The following is a 12,038-nucleotide window of genomic DNA, read 5'->3' on the forward strand; positions in this document are numbered from 1 at the left end:
CTGTGTGCATGCAGACACACACACATTAACCAAACAACTAGGGCTCACACATGCACACACACATTGCATCAACATTGGCCCATGCTGTACTGTTTTCCCTCACACACACACACACACACACACACACACACACACACACACACACACACACACACACACACACACACACACATGTCGATTGGATGGGTCAATGTCAGGCAATGGCAAACAACAAAACACCCTGTGCATATGATGATAACTGTGTCACCTCCTGTCATCTGCATCATTGACGGAAGGACAGGCTAACATGGTGCTGATGCACAGGGTGACACTATAGCAGTGTAGCAATAATAGCAAGTTGTCAACAAGGAAGTGTAATGACATCCTTGTAGGTATATCTGAGCAGACATTATGCATCAAAGCTTTGATTGTCAATGTAGCATTGTTTACACCACTGTTAGGTCTGAGTATGTATTGTCCACCCATGTGCCACTTGGCTGAAGTGTAATGTGTTGCCAGCATGTGTTAGTACATGTGTGATGTGTGCAGTACAGATTAGCAAGTGTACATCTGTGAACATGGCGGGTACGCACTGTCTGCATGTACATGCATAGTGGACACATGGGACATGTGGCATACCCTATAGTACACATTGTTAACATCTCATAGTATCTTTCACTGGCCAGTATGCATTCTACTACAGTTATGTACTAACATGGGTAGACATGTGTATGACATGGGTTGACACTATGCTGTGGATGATACCTTTAATATCTGTCAATGATTTGCGGTCTGGTAGTATACATAACCTCAACAGCATGACTATAAGCAATCATTGGATGATGTCCTGACAAATGACACACAGTAGTAGGGAACTCAGTAAAAATTGGATCCTTCCAGTGCTACACTATAACACTAACCAGTGGTAATGACCGCCACCCATTCCTGTGACCACACCTGTTTGGCATATAGCCCCCTTAGGCACTTGCAGACACACTAGGGATGTGTCCATCCAAATCTGGAAATGCGTGCATTGGCCTACAATGCATTCCCTGGATGGGATGCATATCCTACACAAGGGTATCATAGACAGACACCTGTTGTCTGATACATGCTGTATAGCAGTAAGCCGACTATGGCATAGTCATCCTCATGTACTATACATACTATCCCGTGAGTAGCACACAGGTGGTAACCCTCAACATGTATGTTGGGTACCAATGTGTACATACAGCCTCATGTTATGTCATGTGTCCCTTGGCATCCACATATCCATAGGTGTTGTGGAGTCCCAAGGTATATCACATAAGACATTAGAGGCCTGAATGCATATCCACAAGGCAGTCGTACACCTATAAAGACTGTCCATTCTTGGCAGTCTTTGTTGTGTATGACCATGTCTGACATATACCCCAGGCATATACCCTCACTCACACTACTCAAGTAACTGTCATGGGTGTGTGTGCCACAGATGACCTTGGCCACAGAACACGACAGTGGACGGCCTTGTCACATACATACATATGTGACCTACAATCTGAGAAGCAGTGGCACAACCTGTCAATGGAAACAAATGTATTCATGTAGTATGCAGGCTTCTCACCTATGTACTGATTGAGGGGACATGTACACATATATATTTGCCACGCAGATACCTGATGTGTGCAATGCACTTACTGTTGTAATCATACTATGTCATACCATAGTAAAAGCAAAACCCACACCACATTGACACACACACAGTCTGCATTTGCAGGATTCAAACCCCTACCTAGGCTACGTTATGATACTAGAGAGCATTGCATTAACACGGTCTGCTATCTGCTTTATTGGGTGGTTTCCCTTCTCTGGCTGTATTTGTAGGATGGTGACATCATCAGTCTTTCCAAAGAGGAACGTACCTCTTCTAATGTGTTTTCCCAGTCTCCAAAAAGGGAACACCTCTCAAAGGAAACTGCACACACACACTGTTTGCAGGATTCAAACCCCTACCTAACTATGTTATGATACTAGAAAGAGACGCATTAACATGGTGCACTATTTGCTTTACTGGCTGGTTTCCCTTCTCCTGCTGTATTTGTAGGATGGTGACATCATCAGACTTTCCAAAGAGGAATGTACCTCTTTTAGTGAGTTTTCCCAGTCTCAAAAAATGAAACACCTTTCAAAGGAAACTGCACACACACACAGTTTGCAGGATTCAAACCCCTACCTAACTATGTTATGATACTAGAGAGAGACGCATTTACATGGCACGCTATTTGCTTTACTGGCTGGTTTCCCTTCTCCTGCTGTATTTATAAGATGGTGACATCATCAGACTGGACATGATGATGTGTGTACACTTTGTTTTATGCCATTCCAGGAATGGTCCATGTGGGTCAGCAGGTGTCAACAGCTTGAACAAGACCTCAGAATCCTTACCTTGTGTGATCTATCTGTGGACACATTGACATTCCGTCATATGTCAACACATATTTATGCACAGCTTGTTTGTTTTGTGGATACTACATGTATCTGGGATGTTGATAAAGGGCTATTCAAAGTATATGTGACACATGTGTAGATGTGTTCATTGATGTATATCCTGGGTGGCTGCCTTGCAAACAGTCTAGAATGTTTGGGAACCATGATCCGCACATGAACATACCACAGTTGGTAGGGTTGTGTGTATGTCAGCTTCCAATAGCTCTGTTTATGACTGCAACCATGATGGACTCCATGACCTTGCAGATCAGACTTCATAGGCGTACTGGACTTGACTTCCCATGGTGTGTTGTGCACCAACACTTTTGGGGAGTGCCATATGTAGCTGTGACACATTCAACGGTTCTACATCCTGTGTAGGGGGTGAGGCTCAGCTGACTGTTAAGGTGCAGGATCTGTTTGTTCTGTAGTTTGTGCATGACACATATTGGGAATCAATGTATTCCACTTGCTGCCATGCTTTTGGCAGTGGGGGTAGCTGCTCATCCATTCTACATGGGATATCTCCTGGTATGATGATATGGACTATTGTCAGTGGGAGGTGGGTATGTACATATGGGCCTGTCTGTCATGATGTCAGCATTGCCACTCAGGTACAGTTGGCCCTGACTCAGGACATATATGGGTGTACATTGCTATTGATGACATAGCTGAAGGAGGTGTCATGATTCAGTCTGGACTCCTTCTCAGCTACTCGTTACAAAACACCAACAAACATGAGCACTAATCCCTGTTATACTCTTTTACATGCTTAACACCCTCCTGATCCTTTATGATCAGGCTACAGAGTATGTCATGATAATATCCTGGCATGTCCAGGGGTCGGTTTCGTGTGCACTCTCCCGTCCAGCTGGTGGATATTGTGATATTGACACAATGTCACATCTGCTTCATGTACACAGACAACGCTCTCCTCCTCCCAACAAACTGAGATATATGTGTGAGATGCACCTATATAGACATACAGGGTGCTGAACTCTCTCAACCCATGGCTGGCACAGTCTATCATGTGGTGAAGGTAACCACACACACCACATATCAGTCTCACATATCCTCTAGCAACAGCACTCAAACCACATTATCACACATAGACATACTCGGATGCTGTAAATGTACTCTGCCTAAGCAGCAGAGACCTCTAAAGCAGACACACACACAACTGCTACCCCACTACAATACCCACATATCACATAGTTTACAATGTCAGTGTGCCACACAATCACTGCCCTTCGGGCTAAACAACACACCTAATACACTTGTAATAGGTGACACTTATTGTCAGAAACACTGATGTACCACACACCAGCCCTAACAAGGGAATAGTCACTTTGGGCTGTCTGTTGGGTGCCAGGATCTGCCGCATAACACAGGCAGTCAGGTCACTCCAAAGCAAGTACAAGACTGGCACCATCATTGTCCATGCTGGTGTGTATAACCTCAGACATTACTCCCTGGACCACATGACATGATACATGGAGGAACACTCTGATCATGTAGCCCAGGCCAGTATGACCCTGACCTTGTCTAGCATCTTACACCCACCAATTATGATATCACAGTATATGGACACACATATCACATTTAACAGTTGCCTAACAAATTTGTTTAATTCATAGGGGATACAGTGTCTGTCAGCATATGGTGACATGCTCAACACACCACGTAGCTTCACTATGGACAGCTTGCACCTGTCACCCTTGGACTTTGGAATGCTGGCTAAGGCTCTTGCTACCACCATAGTGCCTTTTTTAAGCAGGGCTCAGAAGACAAACCCACCTCCATAAACATTACAGGTTAAATGAAACTAAGGGTAATGCTGCTCAACAACAGATGTGTTAACCTCATATTGCGGCCACTCAGGACTCTCCTCAGTATGGAGGATAGCGATATCTGTGCACTAACAGATGCCTGGTTCAGGCTCGCTTATGCACACCAGCACTGCCAGGTTATGTTTCATACCATGCTGTCTGACAACAAGACTTGGAACAGACAACACAACTAGGGGGAGTATCCATATACATCACAGATACACACACCTCTGGGTTAGTAGCACTGCACAAAGCATCACAGACCATACATATACAACTACCATTGTGCAATACTGCCTTTCAGTTTGTTGCCTGCTACAGAACACACTCCCAAATGCAGGAACCACACTCGGCTTTCATGGGAACTATGGAGAATATGAAGGTCTCCACAAACACCATTATATTGTATGACTTCATATACACAAGTATTGACTGGGGATACTACTCGAGCCCCGACACCCTCACCCAACAGTCGCTACAATTTGTAGACTCATATGCTATGGCACAACCTGTCAGCACAGCCACAAGGGGGAATACATATTGGACCTGATCATCACCAACATGGGGACTCTATGTTCCACACCAGCAATATACCCCTCATTGGTAAGGTCAGAACATACATGTATCTCACTGGACATACATATACCCTCCACACACCCATCCTGGGTAATCTTGTTGAACTTCTCATGATCCAACGTCTCACTTCACCAAAGCAAGGTGGTATCCTTCAGAGACCCTGAGACAGTGGCAAATATGGCTCACACTGCTGCATCCTTTACATACACATTCTATGGACACCTAGTGGACTGCATGGATTGTGCTATCCCAAATAACAACAGGACTCACTATTCCAATGGCAGGGGACCTGTCTGGTAGACCCCAGCCATTAATAAGCTGTACAAGGTCAGGAGGAAGCTACTACATGATAGAGCACAATCCCAGACTGGGAAGGCATCTGTGATCTTACGATCACTCATGAACTTTTCTAAGGTCTGCTTCTACCGGACAATTGCAACAGACATGTAGGACTATCACACGGCCTTCTTCAGTTATGTCAGGAACCTGGGTGGACACTCACTGATATGCTGTGAGTTACTGCATACTGACTAAACCTACCCTGAACCCACTGGCATTGCCAACATCATTGCAAACAGGTTCAGTGCAGATGTCTCCCACCCATCCCCCCTAAGGAGCAACTATCCATCCCAACAGAGTATAACCTCCCTTACATCACACAGTAACAGGTGAGTGCTGCCCTCCCCAAAGTGTACATCACAGTATCAATGTGACCAGACAGTGTCCCAGCCTGCATCTTACATGAGCATCATGACAAACGTAACCCTCACATTACATCACTGTTCAATATCAGAGTTACCACAGGATATGTACCCAAGGAATGGCATACACCGACAGTGTTCCCACTCCACAGAGTTGGTGCCACAATGGACCACAGACAATATTGCCCTATAAGCCTAACTAGCTTGTTCTGCAAAGCTATGGAGTGCATTGTCATGGGACTCATACACATAGACATCGGGAACCTACAGACACTGTCATCATCATCATCATCATCATCCCCCTTTTTCCCATTTACATGGGGTCGGGGTATCATATTAACTGTTGCCAATTCTCTCGATTCAGTGCCACTCTTCTGCCTTCTTCAACACTCATGCCTGACTGTCACAGATCTTCTTTCACACAATCCATCCACCTCTTTGCTGGATGCCCTCGCTTCCTCTTACCTTCTTCCTGTCTGTCCCAAATCTCCCTCACCAGATTGTCTTCTGCTTTTCTACAAATGTGCCCATACCATCGTAATCTGTTCTCTTTGATCTTTTCTGTAATTGGAGCTACTTTGGCTTCTGCTCTTATGTCCTCATTTTTTCACCTGTCCTGCAGTGTGCATCCTACCACCTTTCTCAGGCACTTCATTTCCATCACCTCTAGCTTCTTCAACTGTTCTGCCTTTACTGCCCAGGTTTCTATACCATACAGTAGTACTGGTCGCACCACTGTCTTGTACACCTTACTTTTCAGCTTCTTTGGCATTCTTCTGTCATAGACTATACTTGATACTCTATGCCAGTTGGCTGCAGCCTCTCTGATTCTAGCTTTGACCTCTTCATTCATACTACCCTTCTCCTCAACCACCCCTCCCAGATACTTGAAGCTTTTTACCTGTTCCACTATCTTCCCATCTATCTCTATTCTCAGCTTCTTCTGATTTCCCCAATCTGCTGCCATTACCACTGTCTTATCTGTGCTTAGTTTCATCCCATGTGCCTTCAGATTTGCATTCCATTCTCCTATCCTTTGCTGAAGTTGTAGATCAGAGTCTGCCTGTACTGCCACATTGTCTGCATACAGCAGCTTTGTTGCTCTGACCCCTCCAACCTGTTTGCTGATGTAGTCCATTACCAGTATGAACAGCGGTGGGCTCAGAGCTGAACCCTGGTGTACACCCACTCCCACTGGGAACCCCTCAGTGAGGCCAAACACTGTTCACACTTGAGTCACTGGGTCCTTGTACATAGCCTGTACTAATTCTACCAATGTTTCTGGGACTTCAAACCACCGCAGTTCTGCCCAGATCAGCTTTCTTGGGACCTTGTCATATGCGTTCTCCAAGTCTAGGAAAGCTCAGTTTGACTCTTTCCTCTTCTCTAGTTTCTTCTCAAGTATCTGTCTCAATGCAAACATCGGGTCAATTGTGCTGCATCCTGATCTGAATCCAAACTGTTCATCTCCCATCTTACATTCTGCTATTCTGCGTATCCGTTTATCAATCACCCTCTCCAGAACTTTCATGCAATGTGGTAGGAGTTTGATGCCTCTGTACTGTCCACAGTTGTGGATGTCCCCTTTGTTCTTGTACACTGGCACGAGTATGCTTATTCTCCAGTCATCTGGGATACGCCTTTTTCTCCACACTGCAATTAGTACCCTCAGGAGCCATTTCTCCCCTAGCTCACCCAGCATCTTTATCATATCTGCTGTGACCTCATCTGGGCCTGCTGCTTTCCCTGACTTCATTTTCCTTAGTGCTGCTCTTACTTCTTCTAAGCTGGGCTCCTGTTCTACTCTCATTGTAGGCTGTTTCTGGAGACCAGATGGCTTAGTGGTTAAGGTCTTTGCCTCCAATTCACAAGGTACAAGGTTCGATTCTGATCTCCGACTAATGCCTGTTTGGAGTTTGCATGTTCTCTCTGTGTCTCCGTGGGGTTTCTCCCATGTCCAAAAAACATGCTGAGTGTTTCCATCTCAAACTCACCAATGAATGGAGCTGTGGGCAGCAGCACAGACTCTACATGGTGCCCAATGGGGGGAAGAGTTGTAAAAAGACTAACCGCTTTGGGCATCTATTGTGGTGCACAGTATCTTCAAGATAGGAGAACACGGATCACAAACTGTGTGCCATGGCAGGGCTAGCCACTCAATGGTGTAAAATATGGCTCTAGGTGATTCGGTCATGTTGACTGTCGCCAAAAAAATGGGCATGGGTAGTTACCGGTGATAAGTGGGTTAAGGACCCGGCCTACTCTCTGACCCACGCCAGGGATAATGGTGGGAGGGGTATATGTGCCCCTATTGGCCAGTGTGTGCCCACCATAAAAGCCCAGCAGCCCTGGGTCAATAGGCTACTGGCTGGCCAGTGTCTAGTTGCCCAGCCTGGGTTACCTGGGATAGCTCTCTTGAGTGAAAGCTGGACATAAAACCAACCTGCCAAACATGAACTGAGAATTGCTACACTTAATGTAGGTTCACTGACAGGACGCAGCTTAGAAGTGGATGACATGATGATACGGAGGAGACTGGACATCCTATGTATCCAAGAGATGAGATGGAAGGGCAGTGCAACAAAGCCACTTGGCTTGGGATCCAGACCCTACTACTCAGGTGGTGGACAGGCTAGAAATGGTGTAGGAATTGTGGTGAGACAGAGGCTTCAGAAGTCAGTGAGGGATATCATAAGAATTAATGACAGACTCATGGCAATCAGACTCCAGTGTAATGATAGGACAGTATTCATAATCTCAGCAGGGTTGTGATAGTGAGGAAAAGAGTGCATTCAGACAGCAGTTGCAGGACCTACTAGATAAAGCAGGACAACATGAATTGGTGTTGATAATAGGTGACTTAAATGCACATATCGGGACAGACAGAACAGGATATGAGGACTGCCTTGGTCCACATGGGTGGAGCAATAGGAATAAAGAAGGAGAAGCCATTATAGACGTCTGTCTGGAAAATGGCTTGATAGTAGCCAACACATGGTTCAGAAAGAGAGACAGTCACAAGATCACATACAAGAGTAGCCAACATGCAACTCAGGTAGACTTCCTCCTAGTAAGGAAAAGGCACTGGGTAGAATCCATGACTGCAATGTCATTCAGAGTGAAACAGTCGGTTCACAGCATAAACCAGTAGTTGCCACAATCAGCTGAAAGCAGTGGTCAGAGAAGGCTCTAAGGTCAACAGAGACCAGGCTGAAGACCTGGAAGTTGACTGGAGAGAAAGTACAGCAGTTCACGGAATTACTCAGGGCTCTAGCACTGCAAGAAGAGGAGGAAATAGGTGGAATTGAAAAAGAGTGGCAGTGCCTAAAAACAGCATGTGCTAGGACTACAGAAAAGATATGTGGCCAAGCCAGGTATGGAAATAAGGTACATAAGGAAAGTTGGTGGTGGAATGCAGAAGTGCAGGAAGTAATCAAAAGAAAGAAGGAGTGCAGGAAGAAGTGGGAGATTGAAAAGACTGACCAAGCTAGGAAGGACTACTGGTTGGCTAACAAAGAAACTAAGAAAGAAGTTGCAATAGCAAAGAATAGGGCATAAGAGGCACTCTATCAGCTTCTGGAAAGTGACTCAGTAAGGGGCACAAAGAAACTATACCAGGTTGCAAGGCAAAGACAGAAAGATAAAGAAGATAAGGGATTACAGCAACAACCTGCTTACCAGCCCACATGACATCAAAGGCAGATGGAAGGAGTATTTCCAGCAGCTTCTGAATGAAGAAAACCCCACAGAAGTGGTACTGCCCCAGAAACAACCTACAGACACTGTGTCCTACACATTTCAGCTTTGTTGTGGGCAGATCTTGCCTCTTGAACCTGTTTGTATTCTTTAAACGGCTAACAGGTCCATCGACATAGGGACAGCTGTCCACACAGCCTACTTGAAACTTGCAAAACCCTTCAACACAATAACCTACTGGGCCATTATGCATAGGCTCACTGGCATCGATATGGACACATATTTCACACGATGGATTGATACCTGGATCAGGGATAGCACCCACATGGTCAGAATTGCAGGTGCCATGTCTGACTATACACCTGTTACACATGGCATCCCACACGGCTCAGTCCTGGGACCTCTCTTGTTCAGTATATATTTGTCTGACGTACAGGCTGCCACAGGGGAATATGGCTGAACATGTTTGCACTTGACTGCAAAGTGGGTGCCATGATCAACTCTCCAGCTGCCACATGCATACTCAAACAGGGTCTCACAGAGATGGATGACTGGTGCCTGAGCCATGGCCTACAGCTAAATGCCATTAGTTGCATAGTCATCCCCTTTGGGAATAACAACATGCCCAGACATTACCACATAGGTAGTACTCCATTACATATGGTAGGAGTTGTTAGGGGTTTGGGGACATGACTTGTTCATACTGTCGCCTTTGACATTCACGTTGCCAAAGTGGTTGGACACACCTTCTATGTGGGCCACCTTATCCCATATGGTTTCACATCTAGATCGAGTGAGGTCATTGTGCCCCTATACTCATCACATCCATGCTTGGTTACAATGCCACATTTGGGGTGTACCTTACCCGACACCTGCAGCAACTGTACTAGCCATGGAAGTTCCTCACCAAGCAGATCTTGGGACTCACACTGATGCCCTGCACAGTTCGGATGCAGTAACTCCAGCTCTACTCAGTCGCTTACCATCTACTCAGATATGATGTGTGCCTGTTGTTTACAGATATACCCAACCCAGAATTACTGGACATGCTCCACCTCAGGTTATCCAACTCCCTTGGAGCTACACACTCCAGGGACGTATACCTCACCACAGATGTTAATAGGATGTTGTGGAAGGACAGATTCTTATCCCAGAGGCTCCACTCACTTCAGAATGTAATCCCAGTTTCACATAGGCAGAGCCACCCACTGACCATCTACAGGAGACATTTTGACGACTGTATGGGTGATCGTATGTTTACCCCTGGAATATCTTCTGTGTCCCTGCTAGACAGAGGCACACTAGCCTAAACGTACATGGGCTATCATGTGTGACCTACTATTCACACACACAGTGTAGTAATCTGACAGGGTTGCGAATGCCAAACACACTCTGGCATGGCTTGTACATGCCCTAGGGCAGATAGCCTAGTATCGACCTCTGAACCTATGCTAATGTTCAAGATGCACAATGTTTATTGCTGATACTGTTTGCAGGTCTTTATCATCTTTGCTTTACCAGTTTTTATGAACAACTTCGGTATCTGCAGAACATATTTGATTATGACAGGGTTCCACTATATTATAGATGTGTCTGTTGTCATATAACTGTGTGCACAGGGTGGATTGCTGTATAGTGACAGGTTCCTAGGTTAACACATGCAACTGCCAGATATGCGTGGCCCACTGCTGTACTCAGACATGGCCTAAATGTGTGAGCATGCCCAGCTCAGCCATTCCGTGTTTTGTTGCCTGACATTTGTCTCATTTATTCAAGTGTGTGAGCATGCCCAGTGTGACCTTTCAGTATGTTGCTATCTGTGGTCCACTACATTTGTTGATGTGTGCGAACATGACCGATATTAACATTTATACTGTGTGTGTTGGAAGTCAGGTTCTGTTCTCACTGCAGGACTCACCTTTGTGTAATAACTCGACAAGGATTATGCTGTGCCTGCAGGGTTTCCATGAAATACTTTGCATAGACTTATCAACATTCCTTCATACAGGCTGACCACTGCAATACTGTTATGGTTTAGTGGTTCAGTACTTTGGCTATAGTGCACAGTATCCTAGGTTTGAGGCCCATCACTGCTTTATATTTTCATACTGAGCAGACCAGACTGCTTAAGGGCCAGTTAAGCAAATATAAGCATGTTGGCTTTTGTTCAGCTATGCCCTACTTAGACCAGGCTTGTCTGACATTGCTCAATATTCACCAACATTGCTGGACGTTGCCCAATATTACTGAACATTGACCACAGTTGTGCTAGTTGGTGTGTACGATTTTGTTTGCATATACTACATGGTGGTAAATGCTATTTAGCACTGCTTTATATTGCTTAACACATGGCAATCATGCCTTAGGTGGTGCTGCAGGGCTGCCTATGTTGGATGCACATACTACACTCCCTGTACATGTTTGAAAGCAGGTAGTGTCAACTTAGGCATCCCTTTTACTATATGTGCGAGTAGGAGAGAGGTATCATTTCCAGAGTTCCTACTGAGCCAGTGTATGTGCTATGCGTTGCCTCTTTGCCAAGGCCAAAGCATACTGGGCACGCCTCCTTCTGCCTACTGGGGCAGGCTCAGTTTGTTCCTCCTCTGAGTCACGCTCTGCCTGTGATGGCCTTGGCAATGGTGGGGGGCTGTTTGGCCCAGGCCTATGCTGGTCCTGCTGCAGCTGTTTTCGCAGGATCATATTATGTAGCATAGCACATACCATGACAATTTGTGTACATGTAGTTGGTGAGTACTGCAAGGCTCCACCAGATGTGTCCAGGCACCGGAAC

Source organism: Protopterus annectens, chromosome 1.part1 (assembly GCF_019279795.1).
Source record: "Protopterus annectens isolate FY-2018-M chromosome 1.part1, PAN1.0, whole genome shotgun sequence".
NCBI lineage: Eukaryota > Metazoa > Chordata > Ceratodontiformes > Protopteridae > Protopterus > Protopterus annectens.